Source organism: Sminthopsis crassicaudata, chromosome 3 (genome assembly GCF_048593235.1).
Source record: "Sminthopsis crassicaudata isolate SCR6 chromosome 3, ASM4859323v1, whole genome shotgun sequence".
NCBI classification, from domain to species: Eukaryota; Metazoa; Chordata; class Mammalia; order Dasyuromorphia; family Dasyuridae; genus Sminthopsis; species Sminthopsis crassicaudata.
This window is the reverse complement of record NC_133619.1, coordinates 180,253,973-180,270,534: the sequence shown is the minus strand read 5'-3', so window position 1 is coordinate 180,270,534 and position 16,562 is coordinate 180,253,973. Positions and strand designations below refer to the sequence as shown.

The window sequence follows — 16,562 nt, the reverse complement described above, 5'->3', positions numbered from 1 at the left end:
TTTACAACTAGCCCATACTGCTGATGGGTAAAGCTGGCTATCCTATCTGGGTTTGGGAATAAGAGAGGGAGGCAGATTTGTTCTTCTTTGAGATTGTGAAACAATTGTAACCAGGACCTTTGCCATCAGAGGCTGGGGACCGTCTGAAAATCTGGGAGCAAAGAGCTATTGGGGGTTAACAAGCAGCAGGGCTGTTGTGTTCTAGCCAGAGAAGTCCCAGAGAAGCTAGGAACTGGCCCTGCTGAAGTCTTTTGGATCTTCCTGGAGGAACAGAGCAGCCATTTCACACCTGGAGGGCAATTCAGAATGACAAGGGACTGGCTTAGAGATTTGCATCCAGGTGATTTTCCTCAGCTCCAGGGGAAGGCTGAGCCAGAAAATAATTGGTGTCCCCACAGGCTTGTGCTGGATCTGCCCATTCCCTCTTTAAAGTTTCTTCTGCCTGACTTGTGCTTATTATAATCTATATGACTGAAATGTAAAACTTCTGTTTCTGAAAATCTAACCTTTCTTCAGCAGCTGGGAACCTAAATCCCCTGGATGAAGAAGGGGGATAGTAAGAGTGCTAGAAAAGCAAATGGGTGCTCTGGAGCTGGCAAGATTGGACATGGGAAAACTCCTTCTGATTTGATTCCATAGATAGTGGCAAAAGTCAGGTTAGCCACAAAAGATGTTTGCACTGATTGATAAAGCTGGAACAATACCTCTTGTTAATTGATGTATAGGCCCTGGCAAAGAAATGAAACCAAACTAACTCCCAAGCAAGGATGCAGCCTTAATTGGATGAAGGGCCCCAGAAGGCCCTGAACAAGCCAGTCAAGCCAGCTTCCAGAGCTAGTCCTTAGCTTGGGCTTGGGAATCCTCCTAGGGGGTGGAAGAGGACGACGACTGGATTGCTCTCTGACAGCACCTTCTCATCCTCCATCTTGGGCTTTCCAATTCTGGGCTTGGGCTTGGAGGGTCTCATCTACAGAAAACTACCTCCTTGAGGGCAAGAACAGTTGGAGTTTTTCCATGGTAGCTCTGCCATTTTTCCACTTTGAATCACTTCCAATTTACCAATATTTCTTAAGGAAACAAGCATTTATTAAACTCCTATGTACCAAGCACTGTGCTAAGCACTTTACATATATTCTCTCTTCAACAACACTGGGAGGTAGGTGCTATTATCCACACTCTCAGTTAAAGAAACTGAGGCAACAGGTCAGCAAAATAGAGGCTAGATTGAAACAGATCTTATCTTGTACACACAACCCTGGCCTTATTAACAAGGGGATTCTAGATCTGCAGCGTTCAATGGGGTGTTCTCCAAATTCTACATGAAGAAAGGTACCTGATGAAGCAGTCTGGGTTGTTAACCATGGCCCTAGCTCCTTCTGCTTTTCAGCCAAACTCTAGGCTCCTTCCCAAGAGCAATATGTGGGCTTAGCTCCCTTTCCCCCTGGCTTCTTCTACTCATGTCCCCAGATTCTGGTCCCTGTGTCTTTTGTGACCTTATCATTCATGTGGTAGCCCACCTCATTCATCTTATTTAGACTACTCAATCAGCAAAGCACAATTAAACAAGGAGCAAATATATATTACATACTTACTAGGGGTCATATATTACACTAGACCCTGGAGAAATAAAGATAAAAACAAAATGGTCTTGCCCTCAAAGTTTATATTCTATTGGGGAAAATGATGTCTACAAAAAGAACTAGGAAGAAAATCTATGCATAACTAAGATAATTGGATAAATATTTTTACATACATTGGATTAAGCATATATTTTCACATATTTAACATGTAATTACCTGTCATCTAGGGAAAGAGGGGGAAGGAAGGAGGGGAAATGTTGGAAGAGAAGGTTTTGCAAGGGTCAGTGTTAAAAACTTACTCCTTCATATGTTTTGTAAATAAAAAGCTTTCCTAAAACAATTTTTAAAAGAAAAAACTCCACATACAGGCTGAGCACTATCCTCATCTGATGAGCATTTGCTTTGCTTAGCTTCTCCATGGAGACCTCATTGTGTCATGCCCATTGTGACACGCCTGAGAACACCCAAGGTTTTCTGACTTAAAGGTGATGTTCTCTCCCCAATAACCCAGCTGGATCCTGACAGCAAAGGGCAAAGGAAGTGTGAATAGAAGGATGGATGAGTGGACAAATAGACTAATAGATTAGATACATAGATAACTGGTGATAGATGGGATAGAAAGGATAAACAAAAAAAAATCAAATGGATACACTTAATGCATAGTTAAATAGATAATGATGGGTAGATAAGTGAAAAGATAGATTTATAGTAGAAAAGTTTATAGGTAGAAAAGATATTTATTGGAAGAAAAGCAATTTATAGTTAGAAAAGAGATTTATATGATAAAAAGCGATACATAAGTAGAAAAGAGATATATATAGGTAAAAAAAAAGTGATTTAGAAGAAGAAAAGAGATTTATAAGTAGAAAAGAGGTTTATAGGCAGAAGAGAATGAATAGCTGCATTAAATTATACATAGATAATGAATGAGTCAATGGAGGGTTAGGTAAATCAGTAAATAAATTACTGGATAGAGAGATCCATTCAGGCCCTCATCAGCATGATACCAAGTCAAAGATTGAGACTACCTTCACGTCAGTACTAAACTATTATATTTTATCCTTCAAGATTATAGAAGCTAAAATGGTTGCTTTTATTTGTCTTGGGAAGTTGTTGACTTCTCTTTCCTCCCCCCTTCCCCTACCTCCCCCAAATTTTTTAATTTGTGGATGGTTATTCCAGTAGATCATTTGGACACATATCTTTCACTCATGCTGTAACATTTTACCTTTTCAGGCATCCTATAAGCCACTGCTGAAGCAGAGGAGATACTGAACCAGTTGTTACCAGATGCTGGCGATATTGAACGCATCTTCGGGCCTTGGGATCTACTTAAACCGGGATTTAACATGTTCATGAAGGTAAAGCAGCTATATAGAGATAATCTATCTGCAGCTTCCCTCCTGCAGTCAGTGTTAATAGGAGATCAAGGTAGGACCAGGTTGCTGACTAGCCCTATATACACTAGAAGTACAAATAATCTGGGAAATAGAGAGCCTCCACTTAAAAACAAACAAACAAACAAAAGCAAATTATTTTAGTTTGGAAACTATTTTCTTTTTTCCTCATCCTATGCCTAGTTCCCAGAAAAAAAGATGACTTGCTCATATTAGAGGTTTCATAAATGCTTGTTGAATTCAATTACATATAGATTAAGAGTTTTTCTAAAATTATTGGCAGCTGGCTGGGTCAGTGGATAACACTGTTGGACCTCCCTTGAATCAGCAAGAGATTTCAAACACCAGTTGTAGGACTCTGGGCAAGTCACTTAATCTGTGTTTGCCTCAATTTCCTCCTCTATAATATGGGAATGATACAATCATGTTGGCTCCACAGGGAATAAGCCTCTGAGAACTATTTGTTTTCAAGTAGAGTCACAGCATCATGGATTTTGAGCTGGCAGGAATATTTCAGGGTTTCTACTTCCATATTTTACAGAGAAAGTCACTGAGACTCAAGGAGGTTTAGTAGAGTTAATATATTGTTCAAGTGCATACAAGTTATAAATGGCAGAGACAAGATTCAAACAGATCTTGTTAATACTATCATGTTACCTCTAAGTGTTCATTATATATGTGTGTATGTTTGTGCATATATGTGCGTGTATATTTCCATACTCCAATCTTCTAACCTATAGCTAAATATATTAACTCTTAAAACAAAAATGATGGGATGGGGTAGGGAAAAGACACTTGTAATAAAGTAACATTAAACAAGTGGTATTTTGCTCTGCTATTTATTTCTTACCTTCATGACTTTTTATTATCACTTTAAACTCCCTGAGCCTCAATTTCCTCACATGTTAAATGAGAGACTTGAGCTCCATGACCACTAGAAAACTACATTTCCAGTTCTAAAATTGTGATTCCACAGCTGAAAATCTAGGAACATTGCCTCCTAATTTAAGATCTGTATTTGATCATTAATATTTTGTCTTGGATTTTATATAGTTCATTTGTAGCAACATTAACCTGGCATTCTTGTCTGAGGGCTGACCACGTCCTTGTTGTGGTGACTATTACAGGTGAGCTGCCCTCATCCCAGTGATCATCCACTCCAGATCCTCTTTGTGGTTGGTGGGGTGACAATATCAGAAGCCAAAATGTTGAAAGGTCTCGTTTCTTCCCTGAAGCCTGGAACACAGGTACCAAACCTGAAATACCAGGACATGCGTCTCCATGGCCCAATGATGGGAGCCAAAGATGGCTGGTCCCACAAGGGTGGGTCTGAGCCTTAGGGTAGCATCAGAGGAGATGATCTATAGAACTTGAGAGATTGTGAAGCACTGTGTAAATGTCAGATACTACTCTTACTACTACTATTATTACTCATACTCTTACCCCTATTATTATTAATAATACTTCTACTATTAATCCTCTTCCTACTCCTATTAGTATTACTCCTACAATTACTACTATTACTCTTTCCCCAACTACTACAATTACTCCCACACTTATTACTGTTATTATTCCTTCTAGATCTCTTCCTCCTGCTACTAGTACTATCATTGCTCCTATTCCTATTAATACTCCTTTTACTACCACTACTATTATTTCTACTACCACTTTTACTATTACTATTACTATTACAACTCCTATTCCTACTACTCCTACTACTAGTGTAACTCCCATTCCTATTATTATTACTATTGCTATTACTACTTCTTCTACTACTATTATTCCTACTGCTATCATTATTAGTACTACTACCATTACTATTACTTTTATCATTACTACTCTTCCTACTACTTTTATCACTATTATTTTTCCTCCTCCTATTACTGTTACTACTCAGACTACTCCTACTTCTTGTACTCCTCCACCTCCTACTACTACCACTACTCCTTTCTCACTACTATTACTATAATTACTACTACTACTACTACTACTACTACTACTACTACTACTACTACTACTACTACTACTACTACTACTACTACTACTTCTACTACTACTATTACTATTACTACTACTATTGCTACTCTTACTTCTATTAGTATTATTACTCCTACTATGAGTACTATTAAGTTTTCCTAGTGCCATGACCAATTTCTTGCCCTTCTAGGAGCAGACAACTTAACCATTACAACACCAGAAAAGGTGAAAGTGAGATGGTACAGCTGATAGAGGACAGGGGCTTCAAAGCAGGAAGACTTAGAGTCTAATTTACCTTCCAAAACTTACTATATGTTTGAAATTAAATAAGTCATTTTACATCTGGCCCCAGTTTTCTGAATAGTGAAACGTTGTTTACAATAATCCCTATTGCCTAAGTTGTTGTGAGAGTCAAATGATAAAATAATTTTAAAATAGTACAAATGCCAGCAAGTTATTTTTATTTTTTATTGATTTTTAATTATAGCATTTTTTTTGAAAGTACATATGCATAGGTAATTTATCTTTACAACATTATCCCTTCTACTCCTTTCTGTTCTGAATTATTCCCCTACTTCCCTCCATGCCCTCCAATAGAGGGCAGGCATTCCAATACATATTAAATATCCTATAGTATATTCTTAGTACAATATATATGTGCAGAACCAACTTTTATTGTTGTTGTTATTGCAAAGGAAGAATTATATTCAGAAGGTAAAATTAATCTGTGAAGAAAAATAAAAAACAAAAAAAACCAAAAAAAATGCTCACAGTTTACATATCCCAGTGTTCAGGTTCTGGGTGTAGCTGATTCTGTCCATCATTGCTGAATTGGAATTGGATTAGCTCTTCTCCATATTGAAGATACACACTTCCATTAGAATACATCCTCATACAGTATCATTGTTGAAGTGTATAAAGATCTCCTAGTTCTGCTCGTTTGACTCTGCATCAGTTGATGTAAGTCTCTCCAAGCCTCTCTGTTTTCCACCTGTTGGTCATTTCTTAGAGAACAATAATATTCCATAACATTCTTATACCATAATTTACCCAACCATTCTCCAATTGATGGGCATCCGTTCATTTTCCAGTTTCTAGCCACTACAAAAAGTGCTGCCACAAACATTTTGGCACATACAGGTCCTTTTCCCTTCTTTAGTATTCCCTTGGGAGATAAGCCCAGTAGTAGCACTGCTGGGTCAACGGATTTGCAGATTTTGATAACTTTTGGGGCATAATTCCAGATTGCTATCCAGAATGGTTGGATTCTTTCACAACTCCACCAACAATGCATCATTTTCCCAATTTTCTTACAACCCCTCCAACATTCATCATTGTTTTTTCCTGTCATCTTAACAAATGTGACAGGTGTGTAGTGGCATCTCACACTTGTGATTTGGAACTTGTGAGTACAAATAGTTTTGATTTCATCATCTGAAAATTGTCTGTTTATATCCTTTGACCACTTTTCAATTTGAGAATGGCTTGATTACTTATAAATTAGGGTCAATTCTCTTTATATCTTGGAGATGCGGCCTTTATCAGAACCTTTAACTGTAAAAATGTTTTCCCAATTTCTTACTTCCCTTCTAATCTTGTTGGCATTAGTTCCCCCCCTTGGGGAAACTTTTTAATTTGATGTAATCTAAATTTTCTATTTTGTGATCAATTATGATCTCTTGGTTTCCTTTGGTCACATAATCCTTCCTCCTCCACAAGTCCGAGAGGTAAACTATCCTATGTTCCTCTAATTTATTTATGATCTCGTTCTATATGCCTAAATCATGGACCAATTTTGATCTTATCTTTGTATATGGTGTTAAGTGTGGGTCCATGCCTAGTTTCTGCCTTACTAATTTCCAGTTTTTCCAGCAGTTTTTGTCAAATAATGAATTCTTATGCCAAAAGTTGGGATCTTTGGGTTTGTCAAACATTAGATTGCTATTTTGATTCACTATCTTGCTCTGTGAAAGTATCCTACTCCACTGAACAACTAGTCTATTTCTTAAGCAATACCAAATGGTTTTGGTGACTGTTGCTTTATAATATAGTTCTAGATCAGGTACAGCTAGACAGCTAGACCACCTTCATTTCTTTTCATTCCTTCCCTTGAAATTCTCGAACTTTTGTTGTTCCATATGAATTCTATTGTTATTTTTTCTAGGTCTTTAAAAAAAGTTCCTTGGCAGTCATATTGGTATAGCACTAAATAAATAGTTTAGTTTAGGGAGTATTTTCATCATCATTATATTCTCTCGGCCTATCCAAAAGCACTGAATGTCTTTCTAATTATTTGAATCTGACTTCCTTTTTGTGGCAAGTGTTTCGTAATTTTGCTCATATAATTCCTAACTTTCCTTTGTTAGATATATTCCCAAATATTTTATACTATCAACAGTTATTTTGAATGGAATTTCTCTTTGTATCTCTTGCTGTTGGATTGTGTTGGTAATGTATAAAAATGCTGAGGATTTATGTGGATCTATTTTATATCCTGCAATTTTGCTAAAGTTCTGAATTATTTCTAATAGCTTTTTAGCAGAGTCTTTGGCGTTCTCTAAGTATACCATTATGTCACCTGCAAAGAGTGATAGTTTGATTTCCTCATTTCCTACTCTTAATTCCTTGAATCTCTTTCTCAGCACTTTTTGCCAAGGCTAGCGTTTCTAGTACTATATTGAATAATAATGGTGATAGTGGGAAACCTTGTTTCACTCCTTATCTTAACAGGAAAAGTTCTATAAGATATTTACTGACTGTTTTAAATATATGTTCTTTATTATTTCAAGGAATAGTCCATTTATTCATATACTCTCAAGTGTTTTTTGTAGGAATGGATGTTGGATTTTATCAAATGCTTTTTCTGCAATTATTGAGATGATCATATGTTTTTATTAATTTTATTATTAATATGGACAATTATACTAATAGTTTTCCTAATATTAAACCAACCCAGCAATCCTGGTATAAATCCTGCTTGATCATAATCTATTATTCTGGGGATGATTATTTGAAGTATTTTTGCTAATATCTTATTTAAGATTTTAGCATCAATATTCAAGAAGGAAATTGGTCTTTAGTTTTCTTTCTCAGCTTACAGTCTACTTGGTTTTAGGTATCAGTACCATGTCTGGGGCTTAAAAGGAATTTGGTAGGCCTCCTTCAATTCCTTTTTTTTTTTTTTTTTCAAATTTTTATATAGTATTAGAGTTATTTGTTCTTTAAATGTTTGGTAGAATTCACATGTCAATATATCTCTTCCTGAGGATTTTTTCTTAGGATTTTGGTTAATAAGTTTTTCTATTTCTTTTTCTGAAATGGGACTATTTCGACTTCTTACTTCTTCCACTGTTAATCTGCGCAAGCTATATTTCCTTCACAAGTCTGAGAAGTAAACAATCCTATGTTCCTCTAATTCATTTATGATCTCATTCTTTATTCCTAAATCATGGACCCATTTTGATCTTTTCTCAGTAATTGGTGTTAAGTGTGGGTCTATGCCTAGTTTCTGCCATACTAATTTCCAGTTTTCCCAGCAGTTTCTGTCAAATAATGAATTCTTATTCCAAAATTTGGGATCTTTGGGTTTGTCAAAAACTAGATAGCTATTTTTATTCAATATCTTGCCCTGTGAAGCTAACCTATTCCACTGATCAACTTGTCTATTTCTTAGCCAACACCCAATGGTTTTGGTGACTGATGCTTTATAATATAGTTTAGATCAGGTACAGCTAGGCTACCTTCATTTGATTTTTTTTTTCATTACTTCCCTTGCAATTATCGATTTTTTGTTCTTTCCTATGAATGTTGTTATTTTTTCTAGGTCATTAAAATAGTTTCTGATTGGTGTAGCACTAAATAAATAGATTAATTTAGAGAGTATTTTCATCTTGATAGTATTCGCTCTGCTTATCCAAGAGCACTGAATGTCTTTCCAATTATGTAAATCTGACTTTATTTTTGTGGCAAGTGTTTTGTAATTTTTCTCATATAATTCCTGACTATTCTTTGGTAGATGGATTCCCAAATACTTTATACTCTCAACATTTGTTTGGAATGGAATTTCTCTTTGTATCTCTTGCTGATGGATTATGTTGGTAATGTAAAAAAATGCTGAGGATTTAGGCGGATTTATTTTGTATCTTGAAACTTTGCTAAAGTTCTGAATTTATTCTAAGAGCTTTTTAGCAGAGTCTTTGGGGTTCTCTAAGTATACCATCATGTCATCTGCAAAGAGTGATAGTTTTATTTCCTCTTTACCTACTCTAATTCCTTGAATCTCTCTGGGGTCTTATTAGTAATGGTGATAGTGAGCAACCGTTGTTTCACTCCTTATCTTACTGGGAAAGGTTACAGTGTATCACCATTACATATGATTTTTACTGACACTTTTAAATTTATAATCATTATTTTAAGGAATAGTCCATTTATTCCTATACTCTCAAGCGTTTTTAGTAGGAATGGATGTTGGATTTTATGAAATGGTTTTTCTTCATCTATTGAGATGATCATATGGTTTCTGTTAATTTGGTTATTGATATAGTTGATTATACAAATAGTTTTCCTAATAATTGAACCAGCCCTTCATTCCTGGTATAAATCCCACTTGGCCATGGTTTATTATCCTGGGGATGGTTTTCTGTAGTCTTTTTGATATTTTATTTAAGATTTTATCATCATTAGGGAGATTGGTCTATAATTTTGTTTCTCTGTTTTCAGCCTACCTGGTTTAGGTATCAGTACCATGTCTGTGTCATAAAAGGAATTTGGTAGGACTCCTTCAATCCCTATTTTTTCAAAGAGTTTATACAGTATTGGAGTTAGTTGTTCTTTAAATTTTGGTAGAATTCACATGTAAATCCATCTGGTCCTGGGGATTATTTTTTCTTAGCAGTTGGTTAATAGCTTCTTCTATTGCTGTTTCTGAAATGGGACTATTTAGACTATTTACTTCTTCCTCTGTTAATCTGGGCAAGCCTATTTTTGAAGGTATTCTTCCATTTCATTTAAGTTATCTAATTTATTGCTGTAAAGTTGGGCCAATTAGCTCCTAAATATTGTTATAATTTCCTCTTCATTAGTAGTAAGTTCTCCCTTTTCATTTTTAAGACTAACAATTGTTGTTTCAAATATAGACAACTACAGGCACACAATAGTAGACAGAGTCTAAAGTCGAGTCCTGTCTTCTTTTTAACATCCTTTCTTTCTTAACTTTTTTGGATCATGGACTTTTTTGACAGTCTGGTGACTGTCTCTTCTAGGAATAGTCGTTTTTAAATGCTTAAAATAAAGGACCAGGATAACAAGGAAATCAGTCTTACTGAAATACAGTTTTAAAATATGTTTTTTTCTCAATAGTATTTTATTTTTTTCCAAATACAGATAAAGATAGTTTTCGACATTCATTATTACAATTCGTTTTGAAAATCAACCTGATATATCACAGGTTGAGAACCTCTGCACTAGGCACTTGGAATTTTCCCCCTCTCTCCGATCCTGGAAATGTCTCCATTCTTTATGAGGTCACTCTGTTGGTCCCCTCTTTCCAACCTGAGGTTGCTCTGAGTTCCTTGGGAAAGTGAAGGAGGGATAGACCTGGCTGATTCTCCCCAGGGCTACTCCTTGGTTACTTGAGCTGTGGTTCTGTGAGGAACCCATACAGAACTCTCAGCCTCCACCTTGGAGCTGGTGAAGAACCAGTTCTCATTCTATGGGCAATGCCAGAGGCACTTGTTGCTTCTCTTTTGCCAATTACTTCTTTAAAAGCCTGGCTGTATTTATTAATACAGACAGAATATTTTCTCATAGATCCACAGAATGCATTCCCTGGGATGTAAGGCACACACAGACACACAAAAGGAGGCTTTGCATCCCACAGCACCAAGCTTTAATCCCTCTTAGTCTGCAAACTCAAAAATTCCATTACTCAGGACAATCATGAAGCACGAAAGAATGGTAAATAATTGTAGGGAGTCACCCTGGTATCCTTTTAGGAAGGTCTCTGCAAACAGCTTAGAGCCCCTTCTGCCTCCTGGAAGGCTCTAAATCTTACCCATGCTCACTGAGCAGAGAAGGAGCTCCCCGGCTGCCGTGATACTGGCATGGGAAGGCGCTGAGTGCTTTTCTTTCATTGTGCATTGGTTACCAGGAGATGCAGCCACTCCAGTGTCCATGCCACAGCCTTGGGCTTCACGGGGCAGAGACAGGTTACTGAGGGGAGGGGTAAGTTGGAGGTCTGAGCCAGTGAGGCAGTGGTAATGTTCTTGGTTCTTAGTCACCAAGCAGTCATCAGATGCCCAGTGCAGGAGACAGATCCCAGGCCTGAAGCCAGATGTGGCCTCAGGCTCACTGGCCTTGTCACCCAGGGAGAGGTTGCCCAGCTGCCTCATTTTTAAAAGGGAGAAAAAAGAATACCCTCACTTCCAAGTTTGAGAGGAGGATCCAACTGAGATAAATGCAAAGTTTAGCATGGGCGGTAGCATCTGTGGAGCACTGGGCTAGCTGAGATGGTGAGGGTGCTGGGGCCTGGAATGGGGATGATGAAGATGATGATGACCAGGCATTGTACAAAGCACATTCTTAAGGATAGAATGTCCCTATCACCTTTTTTCTTTTTGGAAAGCCTGGTAGGAGAAATATTTGCCAGGGTTTCTCCACAACCCGGATTAGGGCCATACCTCCCTCTAACCTCAGCAGCTCCAGACCCACTCCCCTTCAATTCACTCTCCCTAAAAGGGAGATATCCTGGCCTGTTCTTAGCCCTCGATTTAAATTGGTTGGATTTATTCAGGGGACTCGGCTGCCTGACGATTGGAACACATCGTTTGATTTCATTGAAAAGGGTCTTTACCCTACAATTTCTCAAAGCAAATGCTTCTGTTTAATGTGAGCTTCAATCTCTTCCCCCAATTGTTGCAACATTTGATTTATTGGTGTATTAAGCAGATGTAGTTCTCAGGGCATGTTGCTTGTGACCTCTTTCAGACTTACTATCCTATGGATCTAACATGATAACCTTGGCATAAGATTGGACGTGTCTTGTACAGACAACCCTGGCCTAATTAACAAAGGGATCCAAGATCTGCATCGTTCAAAGGGGTATTTTCCAAATTTTCCAAGACGAAAGGTACCTGATGAAGTGGTCCGGGGACTTAACCGTGGCCCTAGGCTCCATCCCAAGAGCAATATGTGGGCTTAGCTTCTTTTCCCGCTGGCAGCTTCTACTCATGTCCCCAGATTCTGGTCAATGTGTTTTTTGTGACCGTATCATTCATTTGGTAGCCGACCTCATCCATCAGCCTTAGACTACTCCATCAGCAAAGCACAAATAAACAAGGACCAAACATATATTACAGACTTGCTATGTGTCATATGTTACACTACACCCTGGGGACATAAAGATAAAAACAAAATGGTCTTGCCCTCAAAGTTTATATATTATTGCAGAAAATGATGTCAACAAAAAAAAGTAGGAAGAAAATCTCTGCATAAGCAAGATAATTACATAAATATTTTCTATACATTGGATTTATCATATATTTTCACATATTTAACATGTAATTACCGGTCATCTAGGGAAGAAGGTGGAAGGAAGGAGGGGGAATGATGGAACAGGAGGTTTTACAAGGCTCAGTGTTGATAATTGCCCCTTCATATGTTTTCTAAAATAAATAGGTTTCCCAAAAAATATTTTTAAAAGAAAACCTCCCATTAAAGCCTGGCACAATCCTCAGATGATGAGCAGTTTCCTTGCTTACCTTGGCCATGGAGACTTCATTGTGTGATGCTCATTGTGACACGCCAGAGCACACCCAAGCTTTTCTGACTTAAAGGTGATCATCTCGCCACAACAACCCAGTTGGATCCTGACAGCAAAGGGAGTAGTATGAGAATAGAAGAAGGGATGAGTGGACAAATAGACTAATAGACTAGATACATAGATAACTGGTGATGGATGGATGGGATAGATAGGATACACAAATAGATTGAATAGATACACTTGATGCATAGTTAAAAAGATAATGATGGATAGATAAGTGAAAAGATAGATTTGTAGTAGAAATGTGTATATGTAGAAAGTGATTTATAGGAAGAAGAGTGATATATAGGTAGCAAAGAGCTCTATAGCAAGAAAAGTGATTTATAGGTAGAAAAGAGATTTATAGGAAGAAAAGCAATTTATAGGTAGAAAAGAGATTTATAATAATTAAACTGATTTATAATAGAAAAGAGATTTTCAGATAAAAAAAGGGATTTATAAGTAGAAAAGAGATATATAGGTAGAAAAGAGATTTATAGGCAGAAGAGAATGAATAGCTGGATTAAAATATACATACACACCACCTAAAATATTGCACTTTGTGGATGGTTTTTCCAGTATATCAAATGGACACATATCTTTCACTTATGCTGTAACATTTTACCTTTTCAGGCAACCTATAAGCCAAAACTGAAGCAAAGGAGATACTGAACCCAGAGTGACCAGATTCTGGCGATATTGAACACATGTTTTTGGGCCTTGAAGATCTACTTCAAACGGGATTTAGATTGTTGTTGGGGAGTTTTGATCTATACTTTGGAGTTTATTGTACTGGTGGGGGGGAAGGGGAGAGATGATGTTGCTGAGTTTGATGGGGTTTTTAAAAAAAAAAAGTTTTTTTCTGTTTCCAAAAGTGTCAAGTTGTCATTCTTTCAGCGCCCACATGATTAGTGATATTTCCCAGTTTCTTCTGTGCTATCTGGTGATTAGATTTGCCAGCTCGTTAATCTAAAGAAATACTTGTTGGCAAACTTATTGGGTAAATGACATTTTTCCCTTATTTGCAGCTAGCCCATACTGCTGATGGGTAAAGCTGGCTATCCTATCTGGATTTGGGAATAAGAGAGGGAGGCAGATTTGTTGTTCTTTGAGATTGTGAAAAAACTGTAACCAGGACCTTTGCCATCAGAGGCTGGAGACAGTCTGAAAGTCTGGGAGCAAAGAGCTATTGGGGGTTAACAAGCAGCAGGGCTGTTGTGTTCTAGCCAGAGAAGTCCCAGAGAAGCTAGGAACTGGCCCTGCTGAAGTCTTTTGGATCTTCCTGGAGGAGCAGAGCAGCAATTCCACACCTGGAGGGCAATTCAGAAGGACAAGAGACTGGCTTTGAGATTGGCATCCAGGTGCTTCCCCTCAACTCCAGGGGAAGGCTGAGCCAGAAAATAATTGGTGTCCCCACAGGCTTGTGCTGGATCTGCCCATTCCCCCTTTGAAGTTTCTTCTGCTTGACTTGTGCTCATTATAATCTATATGACTGAAATGTAAAACTTCTGTTTCTGAAAATCTAACCTTTCTTTAGCAGCTGGGAACCTAAATCCCCTGGATGAAGAAGGGGGATAGGAAGAGTGCTAGAAAAGCAAATGGGTGCTCTGGAGCCGGCAAGATTGGAGATGGGAAAACCCCTTCTGATTTGATTCCATAGATAGTGGAAAATGTCAGGTTAGCCACAAAAGATGTTTGCACTGAATGATAAAGCAGGAACAATACCTCTTGTGAATTGATGAACAGGCCCTGGCAAAGAAATGATACCAAACTAACTCCCAAGCAGAATGCAGCCTTAATTGGATGAAGGGCCCCAGAAGGCCCTGAACAAGCCAGTCAAGCCAACTTCCAGAGCTAGTCCTTAGTTTGGGATTGGGAATCCTCCCAGGGGGTGGAAGAGAAGGAGGTCTGGATTGCTCTCTGACAGCACCTTCTCATCCTCCATCTTGGGCTTTCCACTTCTGGGCTTGGGCTTGGAGGGTCTCATCTACAGAAAACCACCTCCTTGAGGGCAAGAACTGTTGGAGTTTTTCCATGGTAGCTCTGCCATTTTTCCACTTCGAATCACTTCCAATTTACCAATATTTCTTAAGGAAGCAAGCATTTATTAAACTCCTATGTACCAAGCACTCTGCTAAGCACTTTACATATATCCTCTCCTTCACAACACTGGGAGGTAGGTGCTATTATCCACACACTCAGTTAAAGAAACTGAGGCAACAGGTCAGCAAATTAGAGGCTAGATTGAAACAGATCTTGTCTTGTACAGACAACCCTGGCCTAATTAACAAGGATTCTACATCTGCAGCATTCAATGGGGTGTTTTCCAAATTCTATATGATGAAAGGTACCTGATGAAGCTGTCTGGCTTGTTAACCGTGGCCCTAGGTCCTTCTGCTTTTCAGCCAAACCCTAGGCTCCATCCCAAGAGCAATATGTGGGCTTAGTTTCTTTTCCCGCTGGCAGCTTCTACTCATGTCCCCAGATTCTGGTCCCTGTGTCTTTTGTGATCGTATCATTCATTTGGTAGCACACCTCATCCCTCAGCAAAGCACAATTAAACAAGGAGCAAACATGTATTTCATACTTACTAGGGCTCATATATTACACTAGACCATGGAGACATAAAGATAAAAACAAAATGGTAGTTCCCTCAAAGTTTACATATTATTGCAGAAAATGATGTCAACAAAAAAAAGTAGGAAGAAAATATCTGCATAAGCAAGATAATTGTATAAATATTTTATATACATTGGATTTATCATATATTTTCACATATTTAACATGTAATTACCGGTCACCCAGGCACGGAGGTGGAAGGAAGGAGGGGGAATGTTGGAACAGGAGGTTTCACAAGGCTCAGTGTTGAAAACTTGCCCCTTCATATGTTTTCTAAACAAAAAAGGGTTCCTAAAAAATATTTTTAAAAAGAAACCTCCGCATAAAGTCTGACCACAATCCTCATCTGATGACACATATCTTTCACTTATGCTGTAACATTTTACCTTTTCAGGCATCCTATAAGCCACTGCTGAAGCAGAGGAAATACTGAACCAGTTGTGACCAGATTCTGGCGCTATTGAATGCATGTTTGGGCCTCGGGATCTACTTCAAATAAGATTTACCATGTTCATGAAGGTAAAGCAGCTATATAGAGATAATCTATCTGCAGCTTCCCTCCTGCAGTCAGTGTTAATATGGAGTTCAAGGTAGGGCCAGGTTGCTGACTAACCCTATATGTACTAGAAGTACAAATAATATGGGAAATAGAGAGCCTACCTTAAAAACAAACAAACAATCAAAAGCAGATTCTTTGAGTTCAGAAACTGTTTTCTTTTTCATCATCCTATGCCTGATTCCCAGAAAAAAGATGACTTGCTCCTATTAGAGGTTCCATAAATGCTTGTTGAATTCAATTACATATAGATGCAGACTTTTTCTAAAATTATTGGCAGCTGGCTGGTACAGTGGATAACATTGTTGGACCTCACTTGAATTAGAAACTGATTTCAAACACCAGCTATAGGACTCTGGGCAAGTCACTTAATCTGTGTTTGCCTCATTTTCCTCATCTGTAAAATGGGAATGGTACTATCATTTTTGCTCCATAGAGAATAAGCCTCTGAGAACTATTTGTTTTCAAGTAGAGTCACAGCATCGTGGATTTTGAGCTGGCAGGAATATTTCAGCGTTTCTACTTCCATATTTTACAGAGAAAGTCACTGAGACTCAGGGAGGTTTAGTATATTTAGTATATTGTCCCAGTGCATACAGGTTGTAAATTGCAGAGACAAGATTCAAACAGATCCT

At 37.9% G+C, this 16,562-nt stretch overlaps 2 long non-coding RNA genes across 2 annotated transcripts in view; both read left to right on the top strand.

The window, feature by feature from the left end:
• LOC141560893 (uncharacterized) overlaps window positions 1–16,562 on the top strand; it is a 104,990-nt gene that overhangs the window by 38,954 nt on the left and 49,474 nt on the right. The gene's annotated exons all lie outside the window — the stretch shown is intronic.
• On the top strand, window positions 2,109–13,462 carry LOC141560897 (uncharacterized). The gene is made up of 4 exons (XR_012487879.1): window positions 2,109–2,618; window positions 2,817–2,941; window positions 4,105–4,224; window positions 13,386–13,462. It is a non-coding gene; the product is annotated as an uncharacterized LOC141560897 (long non-coding RNA).